At 46.9% G+C, this 23,395-nt stretch overlaps 1 protein-coding gene and 1 long non-coding RNA gene across 8 annotated transcripts in view; one reads left to right on the top strand and one right to left on the bottom strand.

The window, feature by feature from the left end:
• The window catches only part of CARMIL1 (capping protein regulator and myosin 1 linker 1), a 260,068-nt gene that overhangs the window by 210,134 nt on the left and 26,539 nt on the right, over positions 1-23,395 (bottom strand). The window lies entirely within an intron of this gene.
• On the top strand, positions 12,822-15,903 carry LOC311605817. Its single transcript, XR_014782100.1, has 3 exons — positions 12,822-13,082; positions 13,515-13,666; positions 15,323-15,903. It is a non-coding gene; the product is annotated as an uncharacterized lncRNA (long non-coding RNA).

The following is a 23,395-nucleotide window of genomic DNA, read 5'->3' as shown; positions in this document are numbered from 1 at the left end:
CTTCATGTATAAATAGTCCCCAGTGGCACTTCTTACCCGGGGATGTGCCAGAATCGTCAAAATATGGTATCCCATTTCTCTTCTCTCTTAGTTAATTTTAAACAATTGTAACATTCAAGCACAGCTTCAGAAAACTCTTGGAGATGAAAAATAACGTGGCCAAATCCTCAGAAATCACATCTTTTTTAAAAACCATAGTATCAAAACGGAAATTGCTTAATGCCATTTTCCAGAATAAAGACTTTTCAAGGACATTGGTTTAATTTTCTATTATACACACCCTTATTTGCAAGCCGCTGTTTTTTACAAGTCTCACATGAGAGTCAAGTCAACAGATTGGCACGCTTCGAGGATTTATATGAACTAAGTGCCCATCTGCAGAGGAGGGCTGAGTAACAGGGCACCAGGCAGAAGCACAAGCTGCAACACAAACTGAAATGTAAAACCCAAGCAAGCTGGGCAGGGTGGCAAACACCTAAGGTCCCAGCACGTGGGAGCCAGAGGTCAGATAGATCCAAGGTCATCAGAGGCCAACCAGGAGCTACTGTGCCTCAAAAAACAAAAGAGAGGGGGAGAATGAAGGGCAGGAGGGAGCTAGAGAGGTGGGAGGGAGGTGGGAGGGAGGTGGGAGGGAGGTGGGAGGGAGATGGGAGGGAGATGGGAGGGAGGTGAGAAAGAGGGAGGGAGGGAGGCATGTAAGGATTCAGGAAGGCAGCAGCTAGAGGAAGAACACAGAGAAGCCTGAAATGGATACACTGCATCTCCCTGTCCTGTGCTGTGGAGGAGCAACTGCTAAGCAGGCTGAGCAAACAGAACTCACAATAGGAAAAAGCAATTGATCCATCACACAATTCAAGTCAGAAGGGAAGGGCTCCGGTCACCTTTGTAATCTAAAACTTTAAGAAGGCACAGGGAGCTGGGCATGGTGCCCCGTGCCTATACTCCCAGGATGGGGTGGTGGAGGCAGGGGCCTCATCAACAAAGCAATTTCAGGACAGCCTGGGCTGCGGGAGACCCTTTCTCAAAAATAAAAACCCAGAGAGATAGAGGCAAGGAAGGGAGGGAGAGGAAATAGAGTAGCAGTGGTCGCAAGCTCCCAGCAAAACCACCACTATAAACATCACCTTCCAACAACAGTTCACACTGATTCCCATGCAGAGGTACACACACACACACACACACACACACACACACACACACACACACACACGTAAGCACTTTTATAGACTACTTTTTATTTGAGATTCCTTGATGCCTCTATCTCCCTTCCAACCCCACCCTAGAGTAGGAGAGAAAGAATGTTGGAAGGGACAGGGGACATAGATCTCTTTAGACTTAGTTCCCGCTGGTTAGGGTCATCAGGTTTTTGGGGAAAATACCAATCTCAGTTGTCAGGATACCTAGCAGTCCAGCAGCTTCCCCCCTCCTCCTCCTCCTGCTCTTCTTCTTCTTCCCCCTCCTCCTCCTCCTGCTCCTCTCCCCCTTCCCCTCCCCCTCCCTCTCCCTCTCCCTCTCCCTCTCCCATTCCCCCTCCCCCCCTCTTTCTTTCCCCCACCTCTCTCTCTGGCTTTGGTATTTATAACCTCTCAGAGTCCTCAGAATTAAACTATCTGCAGCTGGTAAAGACCACGCCCCTCTCCAAGCCGCAAGAGGCTGTTATCAGCTGTGGATGAACTAAAAGCATCTCCATATCCCATACTTGGGATTAAAACAAAAAGTAGTTTACATAACATAACTGAGTTTTCAAAGAAACCAAAATTTCCACTACACACACACTCGTACTTCATGGAAATAAATCAACACACTCCACTGTCAAATCAACTTCAGGAAACACTGTGCACCAACCTGCCTTGGGCAGCAGGAAGGATGCCTGATAGGAAGTACTCAAAACATTTCTACCATCGGGGAAATGCTTCTTTAAACTTGCTGACCAGAGTTTTACTTATCTAACACAACGCTGCCCTGGCTTTCCAAGGATGCAGTGTAGGCAACATTGGCGGGGCACAGGGCTCTCCAGTTTCTGCATTCCTGAGTGAGCCTCGCCTCTCTACTCTTCAGGGGCTTCCTTGATACAGCAAGAAACAAGCAGAGATGTGTATAGCTCTCCAGTGCTGTACACCCGAAGACCCAGCGAAGGACACCTGCCTGGGTCACACGGACAACTGTAGCCTGAAAACAGAGGCCATGGAGCCAAAATCACAGGGCCTTCTCTGCAGCTGGGGAGGCCAAAACCACACAGGGATCACATGGTCTTAGTGGTCAAAACAAGTTCCCTTCAAAAGAATGCGAGAATGTGTGCACATGCATGAAAGGTGCGTGATCCGCAGCCACTCATGAAGGAGAGCAATATGGAGGGGGGCTAAGGGAGCTCTAGAATATTAAAGATATTCTCCATTTGCCTGAATAGTGACTATTTCCAACTGAAAAGTCTCAAGTGTTTCACTTTCTTCCTCCCTCCCCCAATTTGCTCTTCTCCCCATCTCAGCACAAGTCATCATCATATGTGGATCACAGACTGAGACTTGCTGGGTGTGGGGATTGGCAGCTGTCAATCACAGCAGTTGAGAGGCAGAGGCTAGAGGATCAGCTCAGTTTCAGGACCATCCTGAGTTCCAGTCCAGGGACTACACAGGGAGGACCCGTCTCAAAACAACAAAGACCCTAGAGCCATCCTGTTTCTCTATCTCCCTCTCCCTCCACGCCCGAGCTGCACAAAAACAATGTCACATCACCATGACCTCTAGATCTCTCGCACTGTCCCCAGTTCCGGGCATCAGTTTCTCTTCAGAAGCATCCACCCATGCCTGATGGGCAGAGTGTCACTCACTCTAACCTCGGCACCACGGGTGTGACTCTACCCACCCACCGTTAGAATCCTCTGCCAAAGTCCTGTTTTCTAAAATCCCCAGTGTGTGGGAAACCAGTCACCAAAGCAGAAGGTACAAAAGAGAAGTGGCGGATGCGGCCCGAGAACTGGTAATGGTGGTTGAAGGCACTAGGAGACCAGGAGAAAGCGTGTTCACAGTCACAAGGAGGATGATAACAGACACTGGTGGGGGAAAGCGCGCCTTGAGAGGCAGCAGCAAGGAGGAGGACCCCGACACCCCAAGACAGAACAAAGGGAGCTGTGAGAATTAAGGTAGACACAAATTGGACAGCCATCAGCCAAGACACACCAGACGTCTCAAATAATGTTAACAATGTTAAGAGAACGTGTAAGTCCAAGACAGACTATTTGCTTGGTGTGCACAAAGACCCAAGGCGAATCTCCAACATGAAACACAAAACCTGCTAAGAACCCAACATCAGTGAAGAAATGGTCTGAGCATGGCATAAAACACTTGGCCTCAGCTGATTCATATTCCCTCTCTCTCTCTCTCTCTCTCTCTCTCTCTCTCTCTCTCTCTCTCTCTGTGTGTGTGTGTGTGTGTGTGTGTGTGTGTGTGTGTGTGTGTGTCTATCTGTCTCTCTGTATGTGTCTATGCCTCTCTCTGTATCTTTCTGTGTGTTTTTCTATCTCTCTGTCTCTGTCTCTGTGTGTCTCTCTCATCTGTCTCTCTGTCTCTCTCTGTCTCTGTGTGTGTGTGTGTCTGTCTGTCTGTCTGTCTGTCTGTGTCTCTGTCTCTCTCTGTATCTCTGTGTGTGTTTTTCTGTATGTCTCTCTCTCTATGTCTCTGTCTCTGTGTCTCTGTGTTTTTCTACCTCTGTCTATCTCTCTGTGTGTCTTTGTCTCTGTCTGTCTATCTCTGTTTCTCTGTCTCTCTGTCTCTCTCTGTGTGTCTCTGACTCTGTCTCTGTCTCTGTCTCTGTCTCTGTCTCTGTCTCTGTCTCTCTCCCCCCCCCACCTCTGGATGTGGGTGTGCACATGCATGAACAGCTACCCATGGTTCTCTACCTTGTTTTTTGAGGCAGGGTCTCTCACTGAAGCTTGACCTTATCAATAATCTAGGCCCCAAGGATCCTCCTCCTCTGTCTTCCCCACAGATACACACAAGCAATAGGCTTATAGATGAGCACCACTAAATACATATGTTTACGTAGATACTTGGAATGCAAACTCAGGTCCTCATGTTTGCATGGCAAGCACTTTATCCACTGGACCATCTCCTCAGTCCCTTGGCTGTGTACCTTAAGAATTCTGTTTATTCCGTAGGGTTTAGAATCCATGCCAAGATTACTCAGCAAAGAAAATGGTAGTTATATCCAAGATGACTGTACAGGCCAAGCTAGACTTCTCTTTATCTTATCTTCCTCTTCCTAGCAGCAATTAAAAAAAAAAAAAAAAGCCTAACTCCATCATGGGGCATTCCAAGGGTGTTAACTGAACCACACAGGAAAGCTCTGTTTTTCTGCTAACTCATCCACTCCTATCTTCCAGTCTTAAGCGACCCCCATGTTCCCTAGTGTGTTTCTCACAGGTTCATTATTAAACAACATATCAAAGAGCATCTGTCTAGATCAATGAGTATATAGGGAACCAAGACTCAGAAAACACCCTCCCCCACATCAAGCCTCCAGAGCAGGGGGTGCACCTTGCCACTCCTTTCATTGGCTCCCTCAGGCCTGCTATTCAAAACACTCAAACAACTTTCACACGTACTCTGGTGCTCCACATTTGACCATGTCCCCTGGATGGGGAGGCCTGGTGGCACTCAGAGGAAGGATAGCAGGCTACCAAGAAGAGACTTGATACCCTATGAGCATATACAGGGGGAGGAAGTCCCCCTCAGTCACAGTCATAGCAGAGAGGAGTAAGGGGAAAATGGGAGGGAGGGAGGAATGGGAGGATACAAGGGATGGGATAACCATTGAGATGTAATCTGAATAAATTAATAAAATATATTTTTTAAAAAACACTCAAACAGGGCTAAGGAGGAGGCTTACTGGATTAAACACTTATACCATACAGGAGTAAAGACCATTGTTCGGATCCCTATTGTGCAAAGAAAAGGGCAGCAGGTACATCTGACACCTGCAAACCTAGCCCTCAAACAGCGGAGACAGGGGAATACCTGGGTGTGCTGGCTAGTTTTATGTCAACTTGACACAAAACAGAATCATTTTAGAAGAAGGAGCCTCAAGAGAAAAAATGTTCCCATTGATTGGCCTGTGGTGCCTTTTCTTGACTGATGATCAATGTGCAAGGGCCCAGCATAGTGTGGGCAGTACCACCCATGGGCTATTGTTGGTCCTGGGTGCTATTAGGAAGCAGTCTGAGAAAGCCAGGAGGAAGGAGCCAGTAAGCAGTGTGCCTGCATGGCCTCTGCATCAGCTCCTGCCCTGAATTCTCTGGTTGTTGGACTACAAGCAGTAAGCTGAAATAAACTCTTTTCTTTCCAAGTTGCTTTTGGTCATAGTATTTATCTCAGGAGTAGAAAGCCGTAGAAAGCCGAAGACATGAGGTAAACTGACTAACTGGAATTGGTAAGCTCTGGGTTCAGCAAGAGATCCTGCCTCTTAAATAAGGTAGAGGGTGAGCGAGACTTTGGGCCTTACACCCATACATACATACGTATATGCATACATACATACATACATACATACACACACATAGGAGATTGCACACCTGCACACACATGAGCTCACATCCATGTAAGCACAACTACACATGCATACCCACGCACAAACCACACATGACAGCAACCGAGAGTCTGAGAATCTTTGAGAACAATCTGTCTGGCACAAGAAGAAATCTGCATTTTTGTTATGACTGAAAACATAATCAGATGCTTTTGTTTGTTGTTGTTAGTTTCTTGTGATGATCTTGCTAGTCTCTCCCAGGCTGGTTTTAAACTCATAAGCATCCTCCTGGCCTTCACACTCCCTGTGACTACAAAGATGCCCATGTGACTGTGCCCAATTCAAACCTCTTCTTTGGCATCTCCCAGTGCTCCCTATGAAACCCACTGAAGCGAGTAGCTCCTTCTTACACACATTCAGTCTGCATAACAGCAGTGTCTCTTCGCGGGCAGTTCCTCATCCTTAGTCCTCACAGAACTAACAGTTACAGCTCAGTACATGTGGAAGATTGATTCAAACGGCACCCGATTCAGAGACAAAAATCTCAAGGCCCTCATCTCAAATGGCAGTCTTTGCATATAACTTAAGCATGTACTTCAAAGCCTCTGTAGCTTCCTTATAATACTTAATATGGTATAAATGGCACATGTGATCATCCGTAGATGCTATAGAAATCCGTAGTGTAAATGTCATAGTTAAGCTGCAGTATTTGGGGGATAGTGATAAGAAAAAAAGTATATGCACACTCATAAAAGATACAGCTTTTTTTTTTTAACCTATGGTTGGTCATAAAAGATACAGTGTGTTTGCTTGATTTTTTGTTATAGTTGTTATTGTTGCTGTTTGTTTGTTTGTCTGACTTACAGTTGGTCACATCCACAGATGAGAAGAATCCTACAGAGGCAAGGAGCTGGCTGCACAAACCTCTAAGCATGTCATCTCTTGACCATTATGTTAAGGGTCTTATGTAACCCAGGTTGGCTTCAGCCTTACTATGCAGCCAGTGCTGGCCTGGACCCCTGCCCCTCCTGCCTCTGCTTCCCAGGTGCTGGCATCTCAGGCATGTGCCACCTACCACTAGGCCTAAATTTAAACAGGTATTTTCTTGGACCGGGGGAAAAAGCTTAATGATTGATCATTTTCCTGGCATGGACAAGGTCATAGCTTCTGTCCCTAACCCTGTAAAAATTACTAGCCCATGGGCTAGGGCCAGGCTTCTGTCCCCACTACTGCAAGGATTAATACAGTGGTGGTGGTGATGGTGAGGATGGTGGTGATGACAATGATGGGAGCTACCTCCAGCAGCCGGTTTCTTCTTCTTCACGAGTAGAAAATATCATTAACTCATAATTGTGACTAAATGAAATAACTCCAAAGACCCCAAATCAAGCATGAAGCATACCTCAGTACTCACTACCCCCAGATCCTCCACCTGAGTCCCAGCCTTCCATAATCACCCAGACGTCCAAACAACTAAGACACAACAGCCCCATGTAAACAGTAACTGAAGAGGCCAAGACGTACAAGCCTGTCATCCTCACTAATACAAATCTTCCGGTGCCAGATTAGCTCTGCGACTGTCAATTCCAAGACACCAGACTCAGAAGGTACAGGAAGCACACAGAGGACCATATGGTGGCCAGGGATCATGTGCATTACAGCCGGTTATGCTAGGTACCAGGAAATTCTATTTTATCTCAGATATCGTCTTAAATATAGCAATAAATGAAAATATGACCGGCTGTCAAACCCCATATGCTCTCCTTTTCTAGACAACAAAATGCTCATCTACTGTATGTTTGCACACAGCAGTGATAGCTGGATAGGAGCCAGAGAAATCGATGAAAGCTTGGTGTTTGGAAAAGCCAGTAAATACAAAATAGGGGGCTGTGTGTCTCTGGTCCATCTACTGTAAAATCCCTATTGCAAAGTCAAGGTAATCCTTGACTTTTAACTCGACCTGCTCAGAACGTCACTGCTGTGTATGCTGCTCTATTAATCACTGAGCTTTGCAAAGTACCAGGGCCCAGTTGCCACTGCATCCTTCCTGATACTCCCAGACAAAGTCAGTTTTCCTGGTTCTCAGCATTTTCCCACTGGTTGTCTTTGCTGACCCTCGGTGGCTCTTTCTCATTCTCATTCAGTCATATATTCTGTCCCTCCCCCATCTTCCCTCCTTTCCTCCCTCTCCTGTCTTCTCTTCCTGCTCTCTCTCTCTCTCTCTCTCTCTCTCTCTCTCTCTCTCTCTCTCTCTCTCTCTCTCTCTCTCTCAAGTCTCAGGTAGACCAGGCTGACCTCAAGTTCAATTGATAATACAAGGTGCCCTTGAATTCTTGATCCTCCTGCCTCCAACTCCCAGCTGCTGGGATTATACACATGTACCGCCACATCTAGCTATTTTCTCTGCTTGAAACTAAACTCCAAGGGCTGGAGAGATGGCTCAGTGGATACTGAGTCTTGCAGAAGACTCAGTATCAGTTCACACGGAAGCTCACAACCATCTGTGGCTCCAATCCCAGGGGAACCAACTGATGCCTTCTCCTGGCCTCCATGGGCTCCAGCAAACGTAAGATGTACAGAAACTGATATTAGTATACCTACATATAAACAATAGTAAATATATATATATATATATATATATATATAATAACTATACACACATGCATATATATATTGCTTTTTTTTTTTTTTGAGACAGAGTTTCTCTGTATAACAGAGCCCTGGTTGTCCTGGCTATCGTCCAGGCTGGCCTCAAATTCACAGAGATCCACCTGCCTCTGCCTCCCATGTGCTGGGACTAAAGGAGTGCGCCACCACATCCAGGGACAATAATACATTTTAAAAACTAACTCCAAGCCAAGCAGGATGTCAAACATTTACAGTTCTATCTAGCTCATGGGACATGGAGGCAGTAGAATCAGGAATTTAAGTCTAGTCTGAGCTAAATGAGATCTTGTCCCCACCCCCCACCCCCAAAGAAGTAACAAGTAATAGGGCTGAGAACACGTGAGGACGCATTCCCCCAGTAAAGGGCTTGCCGTGCGAGCACGAAGGCCAGCTTCCGGTAAGAGCCAGGCATGGTACCATGCACCTGGCTACCCTACACCTTCCCCATCCCACTCCAAACATAAACTTTTGGGTGGTTTTTAGGCCTGAGCACAAGCAGCATGTGTGCAGAACGTTGTGGTTTGAAGGGACTTTTGAGGGGACAGGCTTGAAGTGACCTGTCCCACTAAGCTATGTGTGCCAGAAGCTTGATCATCCATGTGGCAATGAGGAACCTTTAAGCCGCGCACCTAATGGGTGGTCCTTAGATCACTGGTGCTGACTAACACCAATTAGTTTGCTCTCCAGAACAGTGGTTATACAGAAGAGCCAGCAGGCCTTGAATCTCCAGCTTTGCTCTGGCACATTTCCTTCTCTCAGAAGCTCAGACAGATAATAGATAGATAATAGATAGATAGATAGATAGATAGATAGATAGATAGATAGATAGATAGATAGAAAGAAACAGACAGACAGACAGACATATAAGAGAAGTAAACGAATAAAGGAATGTATAATATAGGCAGTAACAGCAAACTTTCAAGCTAATGTAATTATGCAAACCATCAGGCTATTTTAGTCAGTCTCTTTAAGTTATCTTCCCAGCCTGTGAAAACAATAGCATGTAAGAGCTGAGATGGGGAGAAGACCACTTAGCCACAGTCCCACAGCAGAGCCCTGGAGTCTGGAAGCGGGTCCTCTTTCCCCACACGCTTTAAGGCACTTAACTATCAGCCTTCACAGCAGATGACACAGCACAAATCCTCCCAGACTAAACAGCTCTTGGCAGCATGCGAGTACTCTCACAAAACAAATGCTCCTGCCTCGTGTTGGCAAACATTCATCTCTCTGTGACTGTCCCCCACCCAGATGGTGACAGCCTCGTCTCTGAGAACGGATAGCACAGCTATCCAAGAACAAGCTGAGCATGGTTACGGGAGGCTCAGAAGAACCCGGTTCCCCAGCAGAGTGTGCCGTTCTCTGCTGGCTGAGAGAGAAGGCCTCTCACACCTCCTTGGCTGGGAGACAATAGAAAGCAATGAATGAATGATGGATGGATGACACATAGAAGGCTGAGACAGGAGGATCAGGACTTCAAAGGCAGCCTAACAAGTGTGAAACAAAGAGGAAGATGGGAGGAGGTGGCAAGAGGAAGAGAGGGAGAAAGAAAGGGAAGGAGGGAGGGAGTACGGAGAAAGAGAAAATCATCTTCAGCAGCATTCTATAGCACCCTGCCTTTGGCAAAACCCCTTTTAAATTCATCATCTTAGCTTGGTTGTAAAATTATACTATCTTATCTTCAATGCTCCTCAAAGACTTGAGAAGGAATAAAACTTAAATTCCTGAGTGAACCAGCAGTGTGGATTAGCAGCTTCCAAAATGTACAAACTGACTTAAGACAGTTTACTGCCTGACCAGTCACCCAATACACTTTATAACGCTGGAGCCTCATCTTCAGCTTTCTGGCCTAATATCGCTGCCAGACTTGTTCACAGGGCAGGAACTATTGAGGACTTGCTCACCCTGACTTGGCCAAGTGCGGCCGTCGACTCTGCCTGCATCTAAGTTGCCCATTTTTAGGCAGATTCTGTTTGTGGAAACCATCTCCATAAGGAGGTTCTTTGATGCTCATCATCTTCTTTGAGGTTGGCTGGGTGTTGTCAGGAGTGAACTTGTCTTTTTGTAGAAGAAACTTCGGATTGTAAGAACAACCTTAAATGCCATATTCTGTGTGTCTCTGAGGCTTTTGAAGACCTTATTCAACTACTTTACCACATATATCGATAGAGTCATATCTATCTGTTAGACTTAGGATACATATTCTTGTGTTAAAATCTGCCAAGTATTTGACATGCCCATGTGTTGAGGGGACAAGATCATTTTAGATCAAGATAAAGAAGTTAAGCTATTAGAGTTGAGATAGGATAGATATAGAATCTCATTCGGAAATTTAGACCCAACAAGACAGAAAAGACACTTACTTCAAACGGGATTAACGCAGATGGCCAAGTCACTATGAATGTAACATGTACAGAACTCATTATTCTTATGATTGTCACATGGTCTACCTGTGTATATAATTTGTTTTATACATGTGTTATAAAATAAAAGTATTAAAAATAAATAAATAAATAAATAAATAAATAAATTTGTCGTCGCTCTCCCCGGTGGCTGCTCCAAAGCCTCCCATGGCTCCAATGGCCTTCAAGGAAAGCTCTCTTCTCTTCAGCACGGAAGCCCTTCCTGAGCCCTTTCCTCGTCTCCTCTCTGCTGTTCTCCATGCTCTAGCTACAGCTTCTCTCTCCACAGCCTCTTCCAATTACAGCGTGGAGTCCATCTTTCTTCACATCCAGAGGCCTACAGAGATCCTTCCGTCAGGTGAACTGAATCCAGGCCACACCCCAATCTGTGCTCATTCCCGCCACAGCTCTCCTAGCAAACCAAAGAATACTTGATTTACCTGCTTTCTCCTCAAAGACACTATGGCATCCTTTAGGGTTGGATCTGGGCTAAATCCATTTCCTGTTTTAAATCCTAGCTCCATGCCTGGTAAGCCAGGTTCATGAGAAAGTAACTCATGCACAAAGAGGCGGCTCAGTTGGTAGAGTGCCCACCTGGCACGCACAAAGTCCTACATTCAATCCTTAGCAGAAACTGGGCATGGTAATACTCGGCTGTGACCTCAGCTTCCAGGAGGTAGAGACAAAAAGAGCAGATGTCCAAAGCCATCGTTGAGGCTACAGAGTGAGTTCCAGGTCAGCCTGAGCTACGGGACACCCTATCTTTAAAAAAAAAAATTAATTAATTAATTAATTAATTAATTAATAAAGAAACTATAGCTTTGAGGAGGCCACAGTTCAAGTGGCTAGATCATGTGTATGCTCAGTGGAGTAGCAGCCTTTAAGAAGTACAAAAGCAGCCAGGCACTGTAGCACACGTCTGTAATCCCAGCATTCTGGGAGGCAGAAACAGACAGATCTCTGTGAGTTCGAGGCCAGCCTGGTCCACAAAGTAAGTCCAGGACAGCCAAGGCTACACAGAGAAACCCTGTCTCAAAAAAAAAGTAGAAAATCTCAGTCGTGTGCAACTAACAAAAAACATAGGAAACACTCCCCTGTGCCTTTAAAGGAGGCTACACCCCTACCTTCTGCTATCTTACAAACATGAGCCCACAGAGAAGCAAACAGACACTCAAAACTTGCTGTGATTGAAGTGCACAAACTTGCTGTGATTGAGGTGCATGCCGAGTGGCAGGCAGCACTGTGCCAAGCACGGGCACACCGTGGATCTCATAATTCAGTGGCCAATCTACACTGGAATTTCACCTCCTGTGCCGGAATAGGTAAACATGCTAGTCAGTGATAATATCTCTCGGCTGAAATATTCCTCTTAGAGACTGTCCATCAATACAGGAGTGATCTGAAGTTGGCATTACATGAACATGGAAGGAACAGCCTAAGAACGTCAGCCGCACGCTGGCATCCCCTCTATACTCCGGAGCCTGCAAACACACATCATCTGTTTTATTCCATTACCTCATTGGTCAGCCCTGACAAGTGTTTTCCATCTACTTCACACTTCTCCCTCACAAGTGTCTACACTACTCTGCAACACATTCTTGCATTTGCAAAATTCTGTTGACTGTAAGTCCAGGGGGAGTGTACACCACACCCATGGTGGACCTGGCATTACAAAGTATATACAACATACAAAGACAGCCCTATGTCGCCCAGACAGCATGTGTACCATGCATGGGAGTGCACACACATTTGACTGCCGTCCATGGGCTCTAACAATTGCTCTTTTTATTCCTCTGGATTTCTCTTGAATTAACTTAAAATGCCTGTATCATGGCAGAACCCTGTACTTATATCTAACACATGGGAGGTGGAGATAGGCAGGTCAAGAATTCAAGGGTAATGAGACCAGTGGTTAGCCTCAGCTACGTAACACTCGTCTCCAAAACAAGAAAGACAAGATAGGCAGACTGCTGAATATGAGTGGGAGTGAGGGGACAGAAAGGTCTAGATCTTTAAGCTCCTCCCCATTCCTGGAAGCCAGTGCAGGCCCCTCCCACCAGACTCTGTAGCGAGCTAGAGGCAGTGTCCAGTTGAAGGACCAGGGCTACCAAGGATGCTAAGTAACAAGGAGACCCGTCAAGCAGTCAGCCCGGCCAGGCCAACCAGCCCAGAGAAGGATGACAACTACCTCTCCCCAAGGACCTACTCAGAGGAAATAATAGTGTGTTGCTGGGTTGCAGGGCATAAACTGAGTTATTACATAAAACACTCAGAATTGATCATAAGCAGATGGGAAGCAGGAAGTCCGTGTTTGTTAGCTATTAACGTTGCTTGCTTTTCTCTTAGCCCCTCCCCTTCCTTGAGCCAGCCTCATCCTATCCATTGGTAAATGTAGCAGGTCTCCCCAGTCCTGCTTTCTCTCACCCACTGGAAATCACCCCTGGGGTTCTCCCAGACTTGCTGCTAATTCATACAGAGGGCTCAGCAGTGCAGAGGGTGAGACAAAATAAGTCTTTCTATCTTAACATGGCTTGTTTTAAAATGTTACAAAACAGTGTAGTTCGCCCATGTTTTAAAGTTTTTCTGTTGGGGGAAGGGTGACGACATGGTCTAGCTATGTAGCCTAGACTGACTTTAAATGTGAGATATTCTTGCTCCCAGCTTCCTGTATGCTAGGGTTACAGGTGTGCACTATAAAGTTCAGCTTTATTCTGTGTCTTTTGGGGGGGGGAGGGAGGGAGAGAGAGAGAGAGGGAGAGGGAGGGGGAGAGGGAGAGGGAGGGAGAGGGAGAGGGAGGGATGAATGGAGGGAGGGAGAGAGAGAGTGTGTGTGTTTTAAGGCTAGGTCTTAATCTGTAGCCTCAAACTTACCAGCTAGCTCAGATGAGCCTCAAACTTACAGCAATCCTCCTGCCTTACCCACCCAAGTGCTGCGATCACAGGCAGCACCACCATGTCTAGGTTTTATGCTGCATCTTAAGAGTGGTATGACCTATGCTCCTGGCCAGGCCCCAGCATCTCAGCTCCTCCAACTGACTGAATATAAGCTGTGCACAGGGATGTGGATGACAGACGACAAGGTGAGCGGTACTTCAGTAATCCTCTTTCAGAGAGTTGGGTATTTGCAGAGAGATGAGCACATAGCAAGATTCAGCAGTTTCAAAACCTGCAGCAATTTAATGACCCTCAGGAAAGCATTTTGCACAAGTTTTATGCTTCTAGGGACCGTCCGCTCCTTAAGAGTGGCAGGTAGACTCTCTAAAAAGGAGCCTGAAGAAGGCCAGTCTTTGTTGAACCAGCCTTCTCTTGCTCACACTAAGCTGACTAAACTCAAAAGAGTCTAAAGAAACCAAATCCAATAGCAATATGGGCTCCAGAAAACAAAATTAATATCAAACTTGCATGTGTGGTTCAGGAGGCTAAGGAGCCCTGGATTTGGACTGTTAGTCTGAAAAGGCCACTAACCTCTCAGAGTACCCAGCCGGCTCCGAAGCCAATGATCCCCCCTTAATTAGCTCCTGCTAGATTCATCCGCACTTCCTTAAAAGAAACTGCAGCGCTCTGAAATTAGCATACCTTTTAGTATTAAAAGACACAGATTAGAAGAATGCTAGTACGCCCTGTAAAATCCTTCCTAAATTACTGCCACATATCAACCATAGAACTGATTTCTTTTTTAATGCAAATACAAAGTCCCACCAAGAAGGCAGCCAAGAGACGCCTGACCAGTCTGACCACTGGTTTCTCTGAGTAAAGAAGAGCAATTCTCAATCACTCTAACTAGCTTACTCCATGCATAAACTGAGGCCTCTGTAGTGGAACTGGACTTTTTAAAAGGAGGCTATGTTCCCCATTGGTTCAGAGAAGGCCTTTCCTTGTTGGGCCTGCCTTCCTTGCTGATATTAAGAAGTCTAGCTCAAGAAAGCCCAAAGAGCCCAATCTCCCATAAATGCTTTTTTTTTTCTTTAAATTTTAGAGTTCACTAAAATGAGGCTTTTCCTGTGTATGGGATATGTCCAGTTCCTGTTTCAGGGCCAGAGAAAGGGAGCACTTTTACCTTCTGGATGCACTCAGAGAGGAGGCAGCCAGGGAAGCCTGTTCCTGTACGACATCTTAGGAGGGGACCTAGGGAACACTTGCTTCCCACACCCAGAACGTCTCTGTGCATCAGGAGTTTACCGGAAGGAGAGAGTGCTGGCCCAGCCAAAATCCAGGCTCCTCCCTCCAGTGACCCAAACTGAGCTATGGGGCAGAGGAAAAGAAATAACTAACCACACCACACATCCAAAGCAAGAGAGGATTTGTTGTTTGAGGCTGTGTGTGTGTGTGTGTGTGTGTGTGTGTGTGTGTGTGTGTGTGTGTGTCTGTGTGTGTGTGTCTGTGTGTGTGTGTCTGTGTGTGTGTACATAAGAGTGTGTGTGTACAAGTACATGTGAAAAACAGAGGTTGACACTGGGTGTTGTATGGGTTTCCGCATTAATTTTTAAGGCAAGGTCTCTCACTGAACCTGGAGTACCTGCAGCTAGACTGGCAGGCCGGCAAGCCCGAGGGAGTCCTACTCCATCTGCCTCCCTGAAGCTGGGGTGCCAGCAGTGAGCATCCACACACAGCTGTTTGCTGAATGCCGGGGGGATCAGATTCAAGTCTTATACCTGTGTGGCAAGCACTTCGCTAACTGAGTCAACTCCCTCAGCCAGGTTTACAGTTGCTTTGCTTTGTTTCTGTCTTTGACATAGGGGCATCTCCTATAGACCTGGCAGGCCTCAAACTCATGACCATCCTCCTGCCTTAGCAACCTCACCTCTGGATCCTGCAATTACACGAGCGTGCCACCATGCCTGACTTGGGGGGAAGAGGGGGAAGAGAGTGTGGCAAATACTAACATCTCTCTGCAGGCCCAAGGCTCAGTTCCTCAGATCCAGCAAAGACCATCAAAGTCTAAAAGATTTATCCCAAGGCAACACGAGAGTCTGAACCAGGATCAGAAACACAGGCCGCTTCTCCTTACCCTCTGCACCTCACCGGGAGCCAGGATGAGTCTTACTGCGCCCATCTTTGTCTCCTCTCCAATTTCAATGTGGATACACCAATCTGAGACCACACACAGGGCCAGGCATTCCTGCAGCAAAATGGCTGCATGGTGTGACACAGAGAGCCCAGCTGCAAGGAAGGGAAGACTGACAAAGCAGGAAGCCAGGGAACGTGCTGACTGCTTCTTCCCATCACGCAGGTCAACGTGTTCCCCGTTGAGTCCTGAAAGGAACCTGAGCAGGCACATGAAAGTGAAGATTGCGGAACACTGAGCCAGATGTAGTGAGGTAAGAAGATCACCACAAGTTTTAAGGCCAGTCTGGTCAACATAATGAGGCCAAAAAAGGGGGTAAAAAAAGAGAAAAAGAAAAGAAAAAAATAAAGATCTCTGTGAGTTTGAGGCCAGCGTGGTCTACAAAGTGAGTCCAGGACAGCCAAAGCTAACACAGAGAAACCCTGTCTCAAAAAACAAAATAAATACATACATACATACATACATACATACATACATACATAAATGGAGGTGGGCAAGGAGCATTGGCAGAGGGCACAGGTTTGAGGCCAGCATAGAGCAGGCAGGGCAGGGGGTGGGGCATGAAGGCATGCTGGCAGTGTCCCTTGCATGTAACTTACAGTGAGCACAGCATAGCTATGGACACCAGGTCCTTGTTCTGACAGGGATGAGATTGTTTTAGCAAGACTGCTGCCCTGCCAACCACAACTCAAGTAGTGAACCTAGTGAGGACAGTGAGCAGAGAAGTGTGGGTGAAGGATACAGACTAACCAATTGTGCAAATTCCGTGCTTATAGAAAGAGCCCGCCGTTTGTATGCCCATGGCGTGGAAGGACTTCCTTCACTATGCCAAAAGAAGTGACAGGAGACACGGACTAGAAGGCATCTGCTTGGATAGAAAGACCAAACCCAAAACATACCACCATTTGTTCTCTGTGTTGCCAATAAAAACCAACCTAGTTGCCATAAAGAAAAAAGTAAAAGAGTAGAACGAAAGACCAAACCCCAAAAAGGTGTGAGAAGAGGCTGCTGAGAAATGAAGTAGGAAGTGGCAGGAAGTCTGTGTGGGGGGGCTGGGCCTGGCACCTACCACTGCTGGTCCTTAAAGGAGAGCGGTGGAGGGGGCCCGAATGCCAGGCCTGTACCCTCAGCGAGCCAAGCATCGCTGAGAGACCCATGCTACTCTCCAGGAGTGAGCTATGCACTCCAGGAAATGCACGCCAGCTCAGCATGGTGAGCCTACAATCCCAGCACTATGGCGGCTGAGGCAGGAGGATGACAGCAAGTTGGAGACCAGCTTGGGCTATATAATGAGCCTCTGGCATAAATTAAAAGGAAACAAAATGCTGCAATGGTTCGCTTTAACCATCAGCTTGACACAACCTAGAATTCGGTCCCGAATGGTGTGCAGTGAAGAGATCCAGATGTACAAGCAGCAGCATGTGCTCTTGACCAGTGGCGATGTGACCAGCTGTCTCAAGAAAGAATTCTGGAAGCGGAGGCAGCAAGACCGTAAGACAGAGTGATGGATGAATACAAAGAAACAAGGTCCTCAGAACACCTCGGGCAGCTGCTCGTATGATGTCAGAGATTTTGACAACTATTGGTAACTGATAGCTGAGAGAGGGAAAGTCGGTTTTCTATGAGGGTGCAGCCTCTTGGCAAGTGCACCACACTGAGTGGAAGCCGACACCTCCAAGAATATAAAGGCGGCACACCCAGACGTGATGGCGGGGGAGAAAAGGCAATGACAACACGCAGTTGCCCGGGGAAGGAAAGCAGGGGAGGATCTGGGAAGAGACTGGAGAAAGTGGGTGTGATCAAGACCCATTGTATGAAAGTGCTCATAAAAAGATACTTTAAAAGTAATAATTAGTTATTATAACACCCAATTTTTTTTTAACTTAAAAAAGAAAAAAGGATGCCCTACTTCTTAAGACACCTGACACAAGGCTTGGAGAACTGAGGTAAAACTGACTCAGAGTCTCCTCCCTGAGGACTGGCCCTCATAGTATTATTGGAAGGTGCTGTGCAAGCTGCCAAGAGAGAAGAGCAGGCTGTTGCCCTACCCAGCTGAAAAGCCTATGAAAACCATAACAATGAAATGGCTGGCCCAGCAAGATATCACAATGGTGAAATAGTGGCACTGTTGGACTTACAGCCCACTCAACAATAGGGAATTCATGCCTGGTACTGCAAACCTAGCCAGCCAGCCGTGGCTGGAGGGACCACAGATCCTAAAGAGAGGCTACTGCTGCCTTCTTCCTAATTGTATTCTAGATACTTCCTTTACGCCCACAGATACACATCACTCTCGTCCCATGTCAAAGAAGTTATAATAACTAATTATTACTTTTTACAATGGATGGAGACCAGTACGGGATCCATTACTGGCCAAAAATGCAGAGAATAAAGTAATCATGGGGTGCCCAACACTAACTGATCCATCTGCAATACAATGCCTACACTTAGGCTCAGGGAAAATTGTGGAAGAAAGAACAAAAGATTGTAAAAGGCAGAAGTGGGGGGGGAGGGGACATTGGCTACTAGATGCTAGACAGTGTCCTCTATTCGAGATGGGGAAACACACCTGTAGAATCTCAGCAATATGGTGGTATAGTGACAACACCAGCTAACATGACAGCATAACGGGAGAAATTCCACAAGGTGCCACCCACAGTTGAAAAGCTATGGGTGACCAGTGGCTCCTCAGAGAAGGGCAATCAGTTTCTTCCTGAGGAGAAGTTCCTTCAGAGGTTATCCAGTCCATCCAGTCCCAAGCGGCTGGCCCTGCATACATGCACATACAAAGGATGCGAAATGGACTGGGCAGGTTGTATATACATGTGGGTGAACATTTCATAATAAAAAGAGTAGGAGTTTTGGAGTGAGTAAGGGAGACACAAGGAGTTGGGGAGGCAGGAGGGATTTAGTTGCAGTGCTCACATATTAAGCTCTTTTTCTTTTTTTTTTAACCTTTAAAAATGGCAAGGCATTCTAAAACCAGCAGTGATGTGAGGCATTTATCTACCTTGTATCACCTGAAACACAGGCAGGCCTTGGGAAGTGCAGTGATAGTGGTTCGTTTTGATTTGGTTGCTGACACAGCCTTTCACTGTACAGATGACCTTGAACTCTCGATCTTTCTGCCTCAACCACCCAAGTGCTAGGATGACAGCCCTGTGCCACCATGAAAGGCTTGCTTTCCTTTGTGTTGGTTGGTTGGTTGGTTGGTTGGTTGGTTGGTTGGTTGGTTTCTGTGTCAGTGTGCACTTGAGTCTATAAAGCCAAGCATACAAGGTGTGGAAACTTGTGGGATGGGACAGTAGTCAGCCGGGCCATATAGTGAGGTTAAGGCCAACCTGGGCTACATGAGACCCAGCCTCAAAACACCAAAGCCATAATAAGCAAAGCATTCTGAGCAGGGAACAAACCATGAGGACACAGGCCTGTGGGCAGGAGCAAGCATTCCTGGTTACACTGCTGGGGGCTAACCCTGGGCAGGCTAAGCACAGAAGGAAGGGCCCTTCCCTCTCTCTGCATCATCCTTGTCAGGGTTACTATTGTTGTGATGAAACACCATGACCAAAAGCCACTTGGAGAGTAATGAGTTTATTTGGCATTTCCACTTCCACATCACTGTTAATCATTGAAGAAGGTCAACAGGAACTCAGACAGGTAAGGAAATGATGAGGCAAAGTCCATGGAGGGGTGCTCCTTACTGCCTTGCTCCTCGAGGTTTGCTCAGCCTGCTTTCTTATAGAACCCAGGACCACCAGCCCAGGGATGGCCTCACCCTCAATGGACTGGGCCCTCACCCATTCGTCACTAAGAAAATGTCATACAGGCTTGCCTACAGCCAAATCTTTTGGAGGCACTGTCTCAACTGAGGCTCCCTCTTTTCTGATATGACTAGCTTGTGTCAAGTTGACATAAAACTAGCCTGCAAGTGAGTATCACTGCCTTCATGCAAACCTCTGTTGGTTGATTTTCTCTCAGCCATCCCAACTCTACTGAAGACAGTCAGGACAGAAAGAAATCCCGCTGTTTGGTTTACATTCCTAATTACACTTGCAGGAGACACTACAGCTTCTGAGTTCCTCTAAAGGGAAGAAGGAGGAGGTGTTCTCTAGTTCAGCACAGGCCCCAAGTGGCGAAAGAAGCTAAGCACCTGCACAAAGGCCCTTGCAGCCCAGAAGGGAAAACACTGCCACCTCCTCCTACTCACTGGCTCACTCTGATCCCTAGCTGCTGCTGCTGCTGCTTCTTCTTCTTCTTCTTCTTCTTCTTCTTCTTCTTCTTCTTCTTCTTCTTCTTCTTCTTCTTCTTCTTCTCTCTCTCTCTCTCTCTCTCTCTCTCTCTCTCTCTCTCTCTCTCTGCCTTGCAATGTGGTCTTCGTGCTATCTTCATGAAAAAAGAAACAAGCCATCCTAAAACCATCCCTAGACAGGGTGACAAAAATACAAGTAAGTAAACTGTAAAGTTTCCAAAGTAAGGTATGGTGGCACACACCTGGCCTGTAATTTGGGAGATCTGAGGCAGGAGGATTATGGCAAATGTGAGCTCCAAACCAGGCTAGAGACTACAGAGTGAGATGCCCTTCCTCAAAAAAGAAAGGAAAAAAAGCAAAAAAAAAAAAAAAAAAAAAAAAATGGAGCTTCCATTCATAATATGAATCTCCCAACCAAGGGGCCTCAATTTTAGAGACAGGCCACACATGTGAATGAAAACAAACCAAACCGTGCCGGGAATCAAGTGTCAAGTTCCTTGTTCATCCTGGGAGTCGGCTCTCAGGAAACCTTGCTCGCTCACACTCACAGAACTTAGCCAGCCTGCATAATTGGTGCCTTACGTTTTGCAACTCGGCCATCCCTTTTCTACAGACTAAAACTCAGAAACATCCTCAGCCTCTGAACCCCGGAACAGCTCCTGCACTGTGTTTTGGGGGGCACACAATCTTGGGCTAACACAAACATGATTTCAGTACATTCGTTACACACAGGGAGCCCAGCCTCCATGCAGGACACTGTAAAAAGCCCCAGAGGTTGGAGCATGGAGCTCAGAGGTACGGACAGGACAGAACAAAGCAGGGAGTTGGCCCTCACCTTGACAGGACACCTTATTTTGAAAGTATTTGAGCCAAATGTGGTGGCACTCGGGACCACAAAAGCAGGATGGTTGCCACACGTTTTGAGGCTAACTTGGGCTATATAACAAGAACCTGTCTCAAAACAAAATGAAACAAGACAGGATTTATTTGGTAACTAAAAACCCATTTGAAATTTCAGTATTTTTCCCTCTCATTTTTTGCATTCCCTTGTGTGACCACCCCAGGAGTGAAGACACTGCTGTGCCCTCAATGAAGACACTGAGGGACTCTGCGCCCCCCCCCCCCGTTGGACTATCAGTTGGCTATCAAACAGTGGACCCCCAAGAAATAGGAATTTCCCTGAGAATTCTGGGAGGAGCTTTTGTCCCAGGAAGAGGTCTGCAGTTCTGCAGGCTTGTTTGACCACCTTGCAGAAGAGCTGGGGCTGAGACAGTGATGGGTCCATCATGGGTAGGGCCAGGCCGAGACCTGACTCTGCCCTGCTATGCATATCTCTCCCACTCCACTGAACCCTAAACCCCGTATCAGGGCCCCCTGAAGATGGAGGTGAAGGGGAGGGGTCACTGGACCACTTTTTTCTTCCTGCTGTAGCCGCATGGAACGATTCTTTCTCTTCCTTTCACTCTTGTTTTGTTTAACTGGCCTATCGAGCACTGTGGCCAAGCCGAGTACGTTACAGTTGCCAGGGCACAGACGCTGACCCAAGCAGTTCCAGTGACTTTGCCACCCAGCCAGGGTGGCTAAGACACAGTCAGAAACCAAGGACAAAGCTGGGATGGAAGGCAGTGTCTTCTGCAATCTCCTAGAACATTAGTTGTTACACTGTGGGTCACCTAAGACCATCCTGCTTATCAGATATTTGCATCAGAATTCCTAGCAGTAGCAAAAATTAGAGTTTATGGAAGTAATAACAAAAGTAACTTTATGGTTGAGAACAACTGTTCTAGAGGCCTCTGAGATCTCAAGCCACTTCATCCTCCCCCAGCTCAGCTAAGACTCACTGAAGCCTCTCTGATGGGCACACTTCGTCTCTCAGGTATAGAAGGGGTGGGGCGGGGAGTCAGTAACTAGTAGCTCACAGCTTCACAGCATAGCCACAGAGCCTTCTGGAAGACAGAAACGTCCCACTATCAGGGTGGAGGTAGAGGCAGGGCCAAAAGCTATTGCAATTGTCTTTCAGCTCCATACCCCACAGCACTGGGAACGCGTGGAGCTTCCGTTCCTGGGCTTCTGGGTCTCTAAGGAGTTGGCGTCCCTTGCCGAGACCTTTACAGTCCAGCTTCTTCCAGTCAGACATGGGGAAGTAAGCCTGTAATCCTGGCAACCCAGGAGACAAGGCAGGAGGATGACTTCAACCAGGAATTTCAGACAAGCCTGGACTCCACAGAGAGACCATGACTTAAAACATGCACACAAAGATCACAGACTGTCCTTCGCAAAGGATCTTCCATCCGGGCTCATCGATCACCTCCCGCCCACCCCCTGCTGTGCCCCTTTCTCTTTGAGCACAAGTTTTAGGCTCCAAGCAGCTCATCCAGTGTCCATTCCAACAAGGCCAGAAAGGCAGTTTGCACAGTGCTCTGACTGAGACCCACAGGACAGAACACCTCTTCCGCTATATTCACTACCTGCTCACACAGCATGGACAGGGTTAAATGCTCCCACTCACTACCGCCCCCAACACACACACACACACACACACACACACACACACACACACACACACACACGAGAGAGAGAGAGAGAGAGAGAGAGAGAGAGAGAGAGAGAGAGAGAGAGAGAGAGAGAGAGAGAGAGGAGAGAGACTCTCCCGTGTTAGCTCACTTCCCACAAAGCTTTGCCCATGACACAGATTGGATGTCCCAAGCTATCAAAGGACGGTACTTGCAGAAAAGCCTTTGTCTAACCTGCGGTGACGTTTCAGTTGGATGTGCACACTCAGGAGCAGCCTCCTGTTCTCCTGTTCCCCTACAAATGCCTGTGTTTCCCTTTCTCACAATCCCACAGCACCCAAGCCTGGACATTACTCTAGGTCAAGCTTCCCTCTGTGAGGTGGGCCTGTCTAGAGGGCCCAAAAGAATAAAGCCATTTATACAGTAGCAAAAAAATGTCCTTTTACAGATTTGTTTAGGTCCAGAGGGAGACACATATGTCAAAGTGTATATGGTGAGGCCAGAGGACAACTTGCAGGAGTCAGTTCTCTCCTTCCATCGTGTGGGTCCTGGGGCTTGAACTCAGGTCGTCAGGCTTGGCAGCATGAGCCCTTACCCACTGAGCCACCTTGCTGGCCCCAGGGGAAGGCTTCTCAATACTCTTTCATGATAGCACTATTCACAAATCCAAAAGGAGAAGACAACAGAAATGTCCATCCACAGATGAGTGGGTATACAAAGTGTGGTATTGTCACACATAAAATATTATTTTTGCCATAAAAAGGTAGTGAAGTACTGGGCGTGAGATGACATGAAGGAACCCTTGGAAACATAAGGGTAATTGGCTTACATCAGCCACAGAAAGTCACTTATTATATAAACCACTTACATGAAATATCCAGGACAGGCGCATGCATAAAGCCAGGAAGTGGACCGTCATTGGCCAGATGATGAGAAGAGAGGGTTGGTATGAGAGCTGAGGGGCAGGGGGGTTCATTTAGGA

The sequence above is a fragment of the Acomys minous genome, assembly GCF_964271855.1.
Source record: "Acomys minous genome assembly, chromosome: 9".
NCBI lineage: Eukaryota > Metazoa > Chordata > Mammalia > Rodentia > Muridae > Acomys > Acomys minous.
The sequence above is the reverse complement of the archived record's forward strand: the minus strand, read 5'-3'. Positions and strand labels throughout refer to the sequence as shown.